The sequence below is a fragment of the Arachis ipaensis genome, chromosome B6 (assembly GCF_059453495.1).
Source record: "Arachis ipaensis isolate K30076 ecotype BB chromosome B6, ASM5945349v1, whole genome shotgun sequence".
Classification (NCBI taxonomy): Eukaryota; Viridiplantae; Streptophyta; class Magnoliopsida; order Fabales; family Fabaceae; genus Arachis; species Arachis ipaensis.
The window spans coordinates 69351396-69368414 of record NC_142441.1 but is presented as its reverse complement, the minus strand read 5'-3'; the positions used below and the strand labels follow the sequence as shown (position 1 = coordinate 69368414).

The 17019-nt window shown below is 29.2% G+C and overlaps 1 long non-coding RNA gene across 1 annotated transcript; it reads right to left on the bottom strand.

The window, feature by feature from the left end:
• Nucleotides 1-13861: 13861 nt before the first annotated feature.
• Nucleotides 13862-15686, bottom strand: LOC148561207 (uncharacterized). Its single transcript, XR_015885780.1, has 2 exons — nt 14558-15686; nt 13862-14101 (listed from the first exon to the last, which is right to left on the bottom strand). It is a non-coding gene; the product is annotated as an uncharacterized LOC148561207 (long non-coding RNA).
• Nucleotides 15687-17019: the final 1333 nt, after the last annotated feature.

Here is a 17019-nt window from a genome sequence, read left to right as displayed (position 1 = left end):
GTAACAATCACACGATAGAGAAACTGTCACGGGTATATATTAGTTCTTGTCATCTATAGAATCATAGAACCTGCATTTAATTATGAGTCCCGCTAGGGAGACAATAGACTACTTGTTGTGTACAGGCTATTGAGTTACAAAATAAACATCTCTCACCAAGGATCGAACTCTTAACTTTTGGGATCTAGCGCTCTAATACCATGTCATGATACCACTCATCCCAAAAATTTCAACTGATGAAAAAAGATAACACTAATGGTTATATCTCTAATACTCCCTAAACCTCCATTGTACGCATTGTATAAATATTTGATTGCCTCCTCGTACTTTTTCTAAATTATATATGTAATTATATATGTATCTTTGTTCAGGATTTTTTAATTTTTCTGTTTTTCTTTTCTTCGACTCTTCTTATTTTTTGGTTTTGTAAAGATGCAATAAGTGCATTTGGTCTTGTTTGGAAGAGAATGAATCACATTAGTTGAAAAAAACTCACATACAATGATATTCATTTTACAGTTGAGATTAGTAAATTATCTAATTATTTTATGTAAAAACAACTATAAATAAATTCACCATCTCATTAAATTAGATGTTATTCAAACTATAAACTAATTTAGTAGTTTTTGTGGAACTAAGGTTTGTTTGGGTGGGCTTCTAAAAAAAGATCCTTTTTTTAGTTATCTTTTTTTTAAAAGATCTTATGAAAAAGTAAAAGTAATTTTATGTTTTGATATTTTATGCAAAAAGATCTTTTAAAAAAGTACTTTTTTGTTTATTTATTATATGAAAAATATCTTTTTTTAAGAAAAAAAATATTTTAAAAAAGACGTAAATTACAGCTTCTCAAAAAAGATCTTTTTTTTTCTAGTACTTTTACTTTTACTACTAAAAATTTGCTAAACACGCTAAAAAAATAAAAAAAAGATTTTTTTCATTGAAAAAAAATATTTTTTATCAAAATAATGGCGCCCAAACAAATACTAATTTTCATAAATTAGTTTATAATAATGGTAGTTGAAAGAACCAATTAGCACCATAAATGCAAGATAATAGAAGGATTAAATTAAACCATATATATCTATAGGCATGAATGGACTTAAGAAAATGAAAGGAAAAAATGAAAAAAGTGTTCTTGGTCCAATTCAATTGTATAAGAAGACAATAAAAAAGGGAATTAGAAAAGGTAAGGGGAGAACATAGATATTATTGCTTATTATCATTATTTCAGAGAGTGACAAAATCATGAGAATGATTTGTCATATCAAAACAAAATGGCTGCGAACCACAACCTTAGAAACGTTATCCAATCACCTTATATTATTGCTCTTTCTTATTGGCCATTTGCATTTAAATAGAATAATTACTACACATCCAAATTTATCTGTTTTTAGTCTAACATAATAAAATCAGTTATAATTAGTATTATTTTAAGTCTTATTGTTTAACTCAATTAAATTTGATTTATAAAAAATTTTAAATATGTAGCGTTACTCTTAAAAATAATAAAAAAAAATTAACATGCAAAACATAATCCGTGAAGGATTAACTAATTGCTGTCTAACAACTAGTACTTTTTTAGTTAATTTCAAGTCTTAAATTAGTGAGACAAACACACTAGTCTCTAATTTATTGAAAAAAAATTTAGTAATTGAGTATAAATTTATCACTAAATTATTAAAAACTAATTCTATAAAAAAATAAACTAAAAAAATCGTTAATTAACAATAAATTTTATTACAATAAATTTATCGCTAAATTTAAGCTAACTTTGTGGACAAAATAAAATACTAAATTGTTGCTAATTTTCCTGTTTTATGAGATTTAAAATGAGTACCTAAAAAAATAGCACGATCTCAAGTATTAACAAAGAGAGTTTTAGGTAGTTTGTTAGAAGGGTTTGTTTGATTCATTCAGATTCGTCTAGTAATGTTCATGGATTGGATTCGATCTGCATATTTATAATGTTTATCTGAATCCGATCTGAAAATTGCGGATATAAATTCAATCCGCAAGGCTATCGAAGATCCGATCAACATACTAATAGGATTGGATGTGTAAGTATCCGCATATCTGCAAAAATAAAGAAATAAATAAGTAAATATTCTTTTTATGTTTTATTTCAACTAATAATTATCATATATGTTGTATTATTTTGATTTATTATTTAAGAAAAATATGTTTAATATTTTTTTAATAGTAAACATATTTAAAAGAATAAAAAAATGAATTTAATTAATATTTTTTTAATAAAAATAAGCTTTTAAAAATATTTTTATATTTTGCGAATATATCCGATATTAGATCCGATCTATAAATATGCGGATTGAATCGGATTCAAACTTAAAAACTGTGAATATTAAATCCGATCCGATCCGATCTGCGTTCACCCCTAGATTCGTCCGTTTAACAAAAAGTAACTAACTTGTCATATATTTATTAAAAAATTAACGTAACACTTTATTATATTTATATTATGTTAGTATTATTCTTTATTAGTGGCCTGGGTCTGCTTTTGAGAGCGTGAAGAGCTTGCATGATCTTTAATTCTTTACAAGAAGAGACATAAACATGTGGAGAATCTGTTTTGTTCTTTAAAAGTAAATTAATTATATTTGATCACATTTCTGAACGATGATTTGGCAGTTATATTAATTTAATAAAATATACTTTTTTCTCCCAACATCCTAAGTGTACGATAAATTAATTATGTTATCTATCTATTAAAATTAGTCATTAAAATATAAATATATATTAAAAATAAATTAAACTACACATATTTATACATAAATATATTAATAATTAATTTTAATAACTAATTTTAATATACGAATAATATTTTTATAATTAATATATCTATCATATATACATGCCTATCTTGGCAAAATTAAAGTCCATGCCACATAACATTATATGCTTGTGCTCTCATAAATTTAATTTAAGATCTAGAGTTTCTGAGATCTTATTCCGTAACCACAAATATAGGAGTATCATTAATTATTTTTCATCCTCTTGCTAGCATATTTTGGTTTTCCATTATATATATAATAAAAATTAAACTAATATGTATTTTAAGAACATGTATTAAAGTTATTAATTAAAAAAATATAAGACTAAAATTTTTAGTACGTTAATTGTATATTTATTAAAATTAAAAATTTTACAAATAATAATTTTAATGTATCTCTTTAAAATACATATTAAATAATTAAATCCATATAATAATGAATAAGATATATATGGACACAATGAATGCATTGGTATGTGTCAAAACTAAAATAATACTTAAAAACTATTGTTCAGAAAAATAAGATATAAAGTACCCCAAACTTTAGATAAGAACTACCACACAATATATTATCATTCTAAACCATGAATACTTGTAATTGTCAAAATTTCATTATCGTTATCAGCATGAAGATCACTCTTGTTCCCTTAACCATCAGAATTTCTTGCATGTAATAATAATAATAATAATAATAATAATAATAATAATAATAATAATAATAATAATAATAATTAATATTATTATTATTATTATTATTATTATTATTATTATTATTGAACTAATTAAGTAAGCTTAACTCATCTTAAAAATTAGTTCAAGAGGTGATAAAATTTTTTATTTATAAATTTTTTAGAGGTTATATTTTTAAGAGACGTAGGTTTTGTTTTATATGTATTATAATTATATAGAAAAACAATAAACCAAGTTGATTATAGATTATCTTAGATTTTTTTTTCACTTTGTTAAAATTGATCTTTCTCTATATATTTATTTGTAATTTTTTTATTGATTATTGTTACTTTACTCTTTTTTAAAATTGATCTACTTTTGAGATTCATATAATAATATATATACTTGATATTATTCTTGTGTTTTGTACAATAGAATACTAAAAACATACATAAACTAATTATGTATGTTAAAAATTTACATGAAAATATGTTATCCATAATATCTTATATATAGGATATGCTTGTGTGATGTTAATTTAGTCATCCATCAACATTTCTTTTATCAGATTTTAATCATGGGTTGCTGCTGGCTTATTAGAGAAATAGTGAAGCTAATTAATAAGTTTCTATTTGATCTTTAATTTAATTTTGTCAAAAATCATGTGACATTATTAGCCAAAGCTAAGGAAGAAATAGAATGAAAAGCAACATAAGAACATTAGCCAAGCAAATAGATTAGAGTATGAATTAAAATTTGATACATATTTGATCTATCTGTATTATTAGACATTTGTATAAAGTTCAGTACACTAGAGCCTAAAATAAATTAAATTAAATTAAATTATATCATACTAATATTATTTTTCTATTATAACTAGAATAACTTCTTAAAATTTATGCCAATGAGTAATAGTTTAAATAGTATAGTCTTTTCATACTCACCTCGTGGGTTCGAGTCTTCTTATCTTTGATAAAAAAAATTTCTTAAAAATTATCCAATCAAGGGCCCAAAATAAATATAGTGAACTTTAATTTATTTGTGTGTTATTGCACTTGACAAATATTTTTGTCTTAATTTGATAGATAATGAAGTAATTACTGGATCATCTGAAAAGTGTTTGCATAAGGAAAATTATGATGAGAAAGAAACAAATATTATTAATCATCAAGAACTCAAGGATGACCTTCTACGCAGACACAGTGGCTACATTACTAATCTGAAACATGAATTCTCCAAAAACAAGAAGAAAGAAAGGCTACCCAATGAAGCAAAGCAAATCTTACTTGCATGGTGGGATATTCACTTCAAATGGCCATATCCAACGGTAATATATATAATCAAACCATCTTTTTTAATGGGTGAAAACTCAGGTGCAGTCGACTTCACGTGAAATTGATAGTCGAGAGCCGTTAAATAATTTGATTGATTTGACTAAATTTTTATCTACCGACTCTCAGCTATCAACTTAATTCACATGAAGTCGACCGGACCTGAGTTTTCACCTTTTTAATTACTTCCACATTATCATTAACTAATGAAAAAGTAAAGGTAAACAGTTATTAACCAACTAACTTTAAACAACTGCAATTAATAATGATTGATCTTGTATTTTTTAAAAAAAATTAAATAATTATTAATTAATGACAATTTAAAATTAAGATGATCAATTAATGACAAATTAGCTGGTAGTGTCAATATTGGTTATCTAGCAGAGTTCATTATTTTCTATCATATTTTATCGTAAGATGAGTTTTTTTTTTATATAATTTTAATGAGATACTATTCAATTTGGTCTATGAACTTGCATGCGAGTTTTAATTTAGTCCCTAAAATTTTAATTGCTCTATTTAATTCCTAAACTTTAAGAATGTGACAGATTTTAGTTCCTAAGATAATTTTCGATGCATAGAGATTAATAAAACGCTTATATAGACTACCCCATTAGACTCTAAATGACATTACTTTTGTTTTGGCACTTGAATAATTCAAAAATAAATTTTTGGAGTGTCCATTAAATATAATTTAAATTATGCAAATGTTTATCAAATTTGATACTTATAAGAATAAAAATAACAAAGTTGCACGATATTTTATATTTAAATAAAATATATGATAAAATTTATTTTATGTATTAAATATGTGTACAATTAAACTTATTTTATAATAATGTATTAATTAAAGAGTAATTTATCCTCCAATTTTTAATAGATACATATGAAAGTAAATTGCCTTATTGCTAAACCAATTTGGGTTGGTCGAGTGGTCAGCTCACTCGTCCGCTTAAGCAAGTGTTAAACCCTTAAATGGAGATTCGATCCGCGACGGATTAATCCTTGGCCTGTCGGATTGGGGAAGATCGTGGGCAACCAAAAAAAAAATTGCCTTATTGCTTTATTTTAACTAGCAAGCCTCATAATTTTTGTAAAAGATAGAATTGAATAACAACTTTTAGATGGATCTAATTGATGCAGCATGCAGATAAGGTTGCCCTAACTAAATGGACCGGTCTTGATACGAAGCAGATAAACAACTGGTTTATAAACCAAAGGAAGCGGCATTGGAAACAAACAGAGAAAATGGAAACCACTGTAATTTTGGATGGTATATATGGCCCTATTTGTATCACTGATTAATAGGGATCTGCCCCCTATTAATTTGCCTACTATATAGAATAATAATTTAGAATAAGTCATTTTATATGAATAAATATGATTTGAAATGGATTTAATTTGTAAATTAAGAAGATAATTTTTTTTTAATGTTATATAGTTTTAATTTTATGCCTAATATATTTTTTATTTTATTTTTTAATGTTAGCTTTATCTCTAATATTTAAAATACGTTCTAGGGACCACTTCGATAAAAACATTAAAAATATTTTTTTTAAAGACGTTTATATGTATCATGATATTATTGGACATCTTTATTAAATCGGTTAATAATTTATTTTTTAATAAACCAGAACAAAATCGGTTTATTATAATAACAATAATAAATCCAATTGTTCGCACTATAATTATTAGATCCGATTTAATCCGATTGATTTACACAATCTAAACCGAATCATGTTTAAATTTTTTTATAAAGAGACAAATATATTCCTGATTTTTGTTTAAAAAAAAAGAAACATGATCCAGTATCAGTTATATATGTAAATTGATCGGTTCGACCGAATTTTATAACAATTAGATTTATTGTTATTGTTATAAAAAAATTGGTTTTATTCTAGTTTTTTAAAAAATTAAAAAATAACCAATTCATTAATTTGTTAAATAATAATGCAACACATAAATATCTTTACAAAAAGACGTTTTACGTGTCTTTATAGAAGATATCCTCCATAAATTTGTTATATATCTTCTAGAAAATTATCATTATGGTAAACAAATTTCTCTATTTTCCACTACTTATATATCCCTTATCTCACACACACACGTTAAAATAATTACATATTTTATATTAAAGGAATAAAATATAAATAATACACACACATATTAAAACAATTATATATTTTATATTAAAGGAATAAAATATAAATAATATAAAATATTATTTTTATTCTTTAATAATAATATTATATTTATTTATTTTTATAATTTAATTTTAATATTTTAACATTATAAAATATTTTATATAATTATCTTACTATATTCATTTTTTTAAATAATAATTTATACGTTTAATATATAACATAAATAGCAATACATAATTGAATACATTGTATCAAAGTTAAATTCATATTTTATTATAATTTTATATATTATTTAATTATTATTGAATCAAATGATTTAATCAATAATTCTCCGATTTGATTGAACTATTAATTCAATGACTCAATAATTTAACTGAATCAATTATCAATTCAATTCTAATAACTATAATTTCGTTCCTTGATTTTTGTTAGTCGGTGTACTTTTTTTGTGTATTTTTAATAGATTTTGTCCTATTCTTTTTTTTTTCTCTCTCTAATTTAAGAGATTTATTTTGGTTGATTTGAAGTATAAATTAAGCATATGTCTTTTTTCTCCCTTCTATATACTTATTTTTTCTATTTTAGAATAATGATAATAATAATTAGATTTTAGACATTTTAATTACAAAAGTTTTGATATCATAATATAAAATCAAGTAGAATCAAATGAGTGATTATTTATTTGATTCTATTTTCATAAATAAAAATAGATAAAAAGGTAAACTAATAAAATTCTATAAGTAGAGTTTAAATGAGAGAAGGTTGGTTGGAGAAAATAAAGTAGAAGGATCATGTTTAAAGAAGACTAACAAGAGGTTAGGTAAAAAAAAAAATATCCTGGTGCATAAGCAATCAATAAGATCTGAAAAAAAGGTTACACTCAAAAGACTCAACTTTATCCAAAATAATTGTGTTAAAAGAAATCTTTTATCATGTATGAAGTTTTTTTTTTTGGTTTCCCACGGTATCTCCCAACCCGACAGGTTAAGGACTAATCCGTCGCAGATCTGATTCGAACCTCCGACACTTGTTTAAGCGGACGAGTGAGCTGACCACTTGACCAACCCAAATTGGTTAAGGACTAATCCGTCGCGGATCTGAGCTCCATTTAAGGGTCTGCCGCTGGCCAATGGGTTGCTGCATGCACAAGGCGGGATTCGAACCCCCAACACTTGTTTAAGCGGACGAGTGAGCTGACCACTTGACCAACCCAAGTTGGTTATATATGAAGTTATGGAGATGGTGAATAGTATAAGTATCAATAAAGCCTTTAACGGTAGAATTCGTAATAAGTTCTCTTTAATTTTTTTGGCCCTTAGCCCAAAAATTAAAAAAAAAATCTTATCTGTCCTAATCTAAAAACCAAAAAAAAAAAAAAAAAAAAAAAAAAAAAAAAAAAAACAAGACATGCTCCGCTCAATCCTACTGAACACCACTTCATATACAAACATAAAACATAACTAAAAATAAAGTGGATTCTATATATAAAGCTATGTGGTTGATGTACGGATACCTATTAGCAATTTGTATTAGATTTATGTGGTATTATTTATTCTCGAATTAAAAAAAGAAGAAGAAGATGGAAGGTTTTTCTATTTGTATTAGGGTATTAGCGTGACTCTTATAAAAAGGTTTTGTTTTTCTCTATTTTGATATTACAGTTTTTTTTATCTTCTTTTTTCTTTGGAACTTATCTTTGCCACCACAAACCCAAATCTTATTATTTTGTCTGTAATTCTTTTAAACTCTCATAAAATTTAAAACTTTGTCTTCACACATGAACACAATATTTTTTGCCTCTCTCTGACAAAAATTCAACTTAATTACTGATATACAAGCTTTTTTTTTATTATTGTCTCAGTCCTATTTTTTTTAAATATTCTTTTGGGTATTAGGATTTTGAGATAGTTGTGGATCTTGATATAAGAAAAAAAAAGAAAATTTACTATTCGAAATATTTTTTATTTTAATTTTTTAAATAAATTTGAAAAAGATTTTGGTCTTTTTAAAAATAATTTTAGTATTAAAATAATTTTTTTTATATTTTTAGTATTAAAATAATTTTTTGTTACCAATTTAAGTATATTATAGCTTATGTTATGATTTTACTTTTTTTTAATCTATTCTTCTCAAGTTGAGATCAGCCTGTTACATTCAATTCTACTCGATCCTAACACTACTTCACAAACAAACATAAAACGTAACTGAATAGAGTGCGTTCTATATATAAAACTAACCCAGCTTAGCCTCGAGACCGACAAAGAGTAATATAGGGATATTCACCTATTATTTATCGACTACGCCTTTCGGCCTGATTTTAGGCCCTGACTCACCCTGTGGACGAACCTTGCGGAGAAATCTTTGGGTTTTTGAGGCATTGAATTGTCACCAATGTTTGCATTATTCAAGCTGACATTCTCGCTACCGCTTCGCCTACTACTACTCGTGTGGATCCTTTCTTCTAAGGTGAAACACTCCCTTACTGATTTATTTTCACATCATTATATGGTTGACGTAGGGATAATTATCAGAAATTTACATTAAATCTATCCCTAACTCATTGAGTTATGTTGTCTTCTCACTCAAACCACTGGACAAGTAGAATCAACTAGGATTTTTATATACTTATACGGTTGGCTTTGAGTTTAGGGTTGATAATGGCACTGCAGAAAAAGATAATTAATACCAGGATGATATTTTTTTTTTTTAGTTTATTTTTGGTAAATTTTGAAATTTTTTTGTTGGTAATTGGGTTTTAATAATAAATTCTTTTTTTTTTGTGAAAATACAGAGCTTAACACAATAAAGTGGAGTAAACAGAAATAGTAGAAACTATAATCCAAAAGTAAAGTACGTACAACCATATCATGAAGAATAATTCCTATGTCATTTTCGGCATAGTCATCAACAACTAAAGGGATCCCCACCTTTCTACTCGTTAGAGCTCAATAACTCTTTAGTGAAAAAAATGTGTATGTTGGGTTAAATGTCTAGTCAATAATTAATACAAAATGGAGAAGTGTGAGCTAGTAGAATATTAGTGGTGAATTTTAAATTGTGGGTATATTGACCAAAGTTTTAACTTTGTAGTTGCTAGAACTATTTGAAATATTTATCCTACCCTCTTAATTTGACTGATATGTCAAGAGTGGTTTAGTGTTTTATTTGAATTTGGGTTAAATATTTTCTCGAAACAAACTTGCTCTTTAAAAATCATTTTAGTTGGAGTTTGTTGTAACTTTAAGATCACATATTCAAGTCGTAGAAACAATCACTAATAAGATTAGATTGCGTATATTATGCCCTGTAGATATGATTCTTCTTCAAATTTTATGTTAATATAGAATACTAGTATATCAGATTATTTTTTTATTATAAAAGAGTAAAATACTTTAAAAGTATGTCACAGCTTAAAATGAGTCATAACTGGCGCTCAGAAAAAATAGTTCCCCATCAAGCCTAACTGATTCGAAAATGAGATAAATAAGAAGGTTACACATATTTTTGATAAATTTACAAATTTTTTTGATGAATAATTACATATTTTTAACAAAAATAAAATAAATAAATATGAATAAATTCTGCCTGTGACATATGGAGCAGATGACGCCCAAGAACTCAACAAGAAATAGATATCCATTGCAGATCATTACTCTTAAATAGAAATACTCACATAATCAAATATTTATTTCTGAAAAATATTAAAAAAAAAACAGAGTGAGTTTTGCAACTCAGTGACTAGACAGTACATCTATAATTCTCATGAGACCATATAAACATTATTATAAAAATAATTTTATTTAGAAAATAATAATTTATATGAATGAGTGAATCAATAAGAAATTTCTCGTACAGAATAAAATCAAATAATCCACACTTGGGCGGCTCCACCTTTAAGGGTAGCCCTTTCCTCTCGTGTGTCTGTACGGAATAACAGATCCAACGTGTGGCCTACACGTTAGGCTAGCAACGCCCCTGCTAGCTGAGGTCTGAGCCAGATGCATCTAGGTTAACGTCATAACCGCCGCTAACTACGGTTTTCTAATACGAGCCTCCCAAACCAATTCAAACATATAATTTCAAATATAACAAATTATTCGATCTTTCAAGCACGAGGTATCAAATCAAATCAAATAATACTTTCTCATACAAATCTTATTCAATTATATTTTCTCAATCTTAAGGCATTTCAAATATATTTTACAATTTCAAAATAAGTGAATACCAACAAATACTTCAATGTTTCAAAAATACATATTCGAGTAAAATCAAATGCTTTAAAATAATATAAAACTTCTTCAAACATACATATAGACTCATAAAAACATATAGTCTCATGTGCACATTAAAATGAGCTTAACAAGGATAAATATTTAGTTCTAATAAATCGATCATTCAAATTAATTTAAAATCTTTTGATAAAAATCTTTGTAAGTATAACTATAAATTCAAACACCGTATATTAAAATAATTATAGCTAAGCCAAATAATTATAAATGTAAAGCATACTCACAACATGGTCCTAAGAGACCGAAGAGGCCGAACTCGGGTGCCAAATTAAAAGGGTACGAAAGAGCGCAGAACTTGAACTGGGACAGTGCAGCAACTTCAATTCTTACGATAGCAACAATGGCCACAACACCAGCCAAATGTAGTAGATTCAAATCGAATAAAAGACAAATACAAATATAGTTCTAAAAATTCAAAACAGAATAGAGGTAAAAAATAAATCAGAATAAGAGCAAGACAGAGAAACGAAATGGCAGCAGAGACAAGGTGAAAATGGAATAGATCAAGGGAAGAAGCTAGACCAGAACAGTGGCAAGACAGTGTTGCCGGCAAGTTTGGAAGTTGTAGCATGTTTTCCGGCAACAGTAAAAGCTACACTGGTGAAACAAAACAGCGGTGGCATTAGATCCTCTCCTCCGGCAGTGGCATCAGTAACTCCGACAAAAACAGGGAGGCTAGGGGTCAGCCACGGTGGAGCAAGTTAGGGGATGAAGTAGCTCCAGGTGCACCAGCGGTGAGCTCCAGTGACGGCAACGGCAGAAACCTCCATCGTCACCTCCTCTCACGAATGCCATCCTCCTTCCCTCTATCTTGTAGCTCTCTCACCCTCTCTTTGTTCTTTGCGCTTTCCGCTACAACGACAAGGTCTCCCTCCAACGGCGATTTCTTCAGCGGCGACGATGCCGCGCCTCCTCCCTCTCCTCGTCGCGTTTTCTCTCTCAATGTCTCTCTTTCTGGTTCGTTCTTCATCCCTCCCTCTCCTTTTTGGGTTTGTGCTTGTCATTACCTCTTCTCTGATTTGAACCTCTCTCGCTCTCTCTCGATGTCAACAACGACAGTGGCTCCAGCCCTGCTGGCCCTCTTCCTTTTCTTTTTCTTCCTTTCTTCTCTTCCTTCTTTCTCTCATTCGCTCTCTTTACTTCTCTTCTCTGATTTGGGGAGAGAGTGTTGGTAATTTAAGAAGTTAGGGTTTGGTTTAGGAAAAAAGAGGAATAAGGGTATTGTAGGAATTTTACAAAGCATATACAAAATTTTGTGAGATTGACATGGACTAAATTATTGGGAATAAATAGTATGACCACAATCCAATCAATTATGTGTCAAATAATTTATTATTGTTATTATATTAAAATGTTAATATAATAAGATCTTTGATTAAATTTAGATATTTATCATTGTGATAATGATAATAATATTGAGAGATGAATCTATTATAATTTAATCTAAATTGTTCTTGGTCATAGGATTATTAAAAAGGACATTATAATCCGAAAAGATATATATATATATATATATTAATAGATCTCATTTATTAAATTATATATATAGATGGTGCATATAGAGATATCACCGTTGAACTAACTCATTTTGAGAATTTCTAATAGTTATAATTATCACATATTTGTCAATAGGATATTCTCAAAATAAACATAGTAATAGAGTTTATTTGACTTGAGACTATTATAGTAATTGAGAATGTATTAAATACTTTGATTCCGGACAACTAATACCCTAGGGTGCTAGTTGAATGGACATTGAATATGATTTGAATACTTGTAGAATTAATGATTAATCAATAAAGAATCTGTCAACTCTCGGTAAAGAGTTTGAGCTCTATGATTATGATAATTGAGATGAATAAAACCTTGGCCAAGGAGATTGAATGAATGAAAAAATGAGTTTCTTAGGTTATTATAATAATGGTAACAAGTTAGAATTTGACAATTAAACCATATTTTAAAGGTTAACCAAGAGCGAGAAAGATGAAAAGAATTATACTTTGTTTTTCTGAGGTTCTTAGTAAAAATAGATTACTTCATACTATTGGGTTGTTGAGGAGTGTTGCTAGACGCAAACCTTAATTAGTAAATTTAGTATGTCTAATTTACTACCCTCTTAGTATTGAATAGGGGTGGCAAACGGGCCTAAACCCGTCGGGTCGGCCCGCGTAACCCGCCGCTGAAAAATTGGGACCGCCAAATAGCAAAAGCCAGCCTAACCCGCACCGCTTAAACCGCGGGCTTTGGCAGGGCGAGCTTCCCCGCCGGACTTAATATTTTTTTGACAAGGGGTATTTTTACAATTTTTTTTTGCCAAAACCCAACTTCCCACAACCCAACTTACAAGAGAATGAAGATGAAAATTGAGTATTTTGGATTATGTTTATTTTGTTTTAGAGACAATATTTATAATTATGTTTTCGATTATGTTTATTTTGCTTTGGGAACAATATTTATAATTATGTTTTGGATGAAAACTTGGTTTATAATTATGTTTATTAGATATTTATAATTACAAATGTAACACCCTCACTATCAGAAGTCACGCTTCGGGCTGCGCTACTCTGATAGCAAGAAGTATTAGGACTACTTTACATACTAAATAATAAAATAGGAACCTGTGACTCGACACTGTATCGCTGAATTCTTCGAAAACCAGAAATAAATACTTTATCTTAAGAAAAATACAAACAGACATAGATTCATATACAAGACTCCTTACCTAATAACTCAATATATTATACATATAAAACATACAATTCCTATCCCTCTTACAAACTTGTAATAACAAGGACGAAGGAAGAAAATAATCAAATTAATACAGCAACATATATAAACCAAACGCAGTATAACTCCCTATAACGCTTCCTCATCTGGTTCCTGAAAAGGTAAAGCTGTAGGGGGTGAGAACCTAACCACACGGTCTCACCATGGAATTTCAAAGTTGTCATAAGAAGATATTTAATAAGAAAACTGTTCTCAAGCTCAGTGATTATCATTGCCTTATGAATCTTTTAAAACCATAGGAAATCGTTCAAAACTTTTTTAAAGAAACAATGTTTAATCTTTTAGAAATCCAAAACCTTTCCTTTCTTATAAGAAAATCTCAATCAGAAACCAACCACGCAATCAAACAACACCATCATTAATTCAGCACTAAAGTTCATTCTCAAATGTAGCACGCCAGGACAAACACAGGCAAGACAGACAAGGAAAGCACAAGTAGGTAGCAGTTACAGTAAATAATTCAAGTAGTAGTTAAGTACAGTCTAGCAATTAGGCAAACCAAAACAAGTTCAAACCCAAGCAAAGCATACAAATGCATATAATACATACCTGTCCTATGGCTGATGAGTCTCATCTGTCGGTTATATAGCCAACCCGACATGTCTGGTAGCTAACCCGGAAATCGTCCTCTTGAAAACTGGTGAGCGGTACAGTACCACGATCCTCACCTGGTGGGCGATAAACCACCTCGATCCCCACCATCTGCGGGCGGTAAACCACCTCGATCCCCACAGACGTTTTCAATTGGAAAACAGCACACACGTGGGCAGTAAATAACCACGATCCCCACAAAATAATTTTCATATCAAATTCATCCTCTTTATCTTTCAATTCATTCAACAATTATTATCATTCATCAGTCCATATCTCATTTCCAAATTCATTCAAAATCATATTTCAAAGAATATCCTCATCATCCTTCTTTCCATTCCGTTCACTAACAATCCCAATCCAAAACACAATTCTTCCTTTGATAAATAAATTAATCTTAAACCATATAATGTTTAAAACGAAACCTTTTAAAATAACTACTTCAAACGAAACTCCTAATTTTATAAAATTTTGGCAACATCTCCTCTAAAATTCGGACTCTGCCACCCTTTTCGGGTCCCATCCAAACATTTCTCAAACTTTTTCTCAACCATTTTCAAATCTCAAACAATTTTCCAGAGTTGAACCAGTTCCAATATCAATTTATTTTCAAATCAAACCAATTCCAACAATAAAACTCTTTTTAAAATCAAATCAACTCAAATATTAAATTATTTATAAAATCAGACTAACTCAAAATCAAACCGCTCCCAAAATCAACTCATTTTCATATCTCAAATTATTTCCAAAAATCGATTCATTTATATTACCAAGTAAACTCTAAAACCAAGAAAATTCACCTTTCATAATAATCAAGTAAATAACATTTCAAACCGATTTTTACCAACAACCATACATCATTCACGCAATCAAGCACTCAATAATCCAATCCAACAAACCATCACATCCACAAGACAAATATAATCACAGAAGTATATCTTTTTGCGTCAATATCTATTTATCACAACTCTGTAATGTAAAATAGATTTAAAAAAAATCCCTACCTCGACAAGCCGAAACCCGAAAACCAAACGCGTCAACTGAACTCTTTTATCTCAGCCTGAAATAAAAAGCAGCCACAACTACAGCAACTCTAAACTGTGAAAAAAACCGGAGGAGCTTGCCAAAGATGAGGCCATTACGGCTCGCCTTTAGGTGTCCTCCTCGGGATAGCGTCATTTAAAGAACGAGGGTCAGCGGAAGGTAAAAAAAAAAAAACCGGAAAAAAAATCTGGAAAATAAAACTGTGAAAAAAAACCGGAGGAGCTTGCCAAAGATGAGGCCATTACGGCTTGCCTTTCGGTGTCCTCCTCGGGATAGCGTCATTTAAAGAACGAGGATCAGCAGAACGTAAAAAAAAAAAAAAAAAAAAAAAAAAAAAAAAAAAAAAAAAAAAAAAAAAAAACTGGAAAAAAATATGGAAAAAAACTGTGAAAAAAACCGGAGGAGCTTGCCAAAGATGAGGCCATTACGGCTCGCCTTTAGGTGTCCTCCTCGGGATAGCGTAATTTAAAGAACGAGGGTCAGCAGAACGTAAAATAAAAAAAAAAACAAAAAAACCGGAAAAAAATCCGGAAAATAAATTGTGAAAAAAACCGGAGGAGCTTGCCAAAGATGAGGCCATTACGGCTCACCTTTAGGTGTCCTCCTCGGGATAACGTCATTTAAAGAACGAGGGTCAGCAGAACGTTTAAAAAAAAAATCTGGAAAAAGACTGTGAAAAAAACCGGAGGAGCTTGCCAAAGATGAGGCCATTACGGCTCGCCTTTAGGTGTCCTCCTCGGGATAGCGTCATTTAAAGAACGAGGGTCAGCAGAACGTAAAAAAAAAACAAAAAAAAACAAAAAAAAAAACCAGAAAAAAAATCTGGAAAAAAACTGTGAAAAAAAACCGGAGGAGCTTGCCAAAGATGAGGCCATTAAGGCTCACCTTTAGGTGTCCTCCTCGGGATAGCGTCATTTAAAGAACGAGGGTCAGCGGAAGGTAAAAAAAAAAAAAAAATAGGAAAAAAAAATCTGGAAAAAAACTGTGAAAAAAACCGGAGGAGCTTGCCAAAGATGAGGCCATTACGGCTCGTCTTTCGGTGTCCTCCTCGGGATAGCGTCATTTAAAGAACGAGGGTCAGCAGAACGTAAAAAAAAAAAAAAAAAAAAACCCGGAAAAAAAAAAACTGTGAAAAAAACCGGAGGAGCTTGCCAAAGATGAGGCCATTAAGGCTCACCTTTAGGTGTCCTCCTCGGGATAGCGTCATTTAAAGAACGAGGGTCAGCAGAACGTTAAAAAAAAAAAAAAAAAAAAAAAAAAAAAAAAAACCGGAAAAAAATCTGGACAAAAACTGTGAAAAAAACCGGAGGAGCTTGCCAAAGATGAGGCCATTACGGCTCGCCTTTAGGTGTCCTCCTCGGGATAGCGTAATTTAT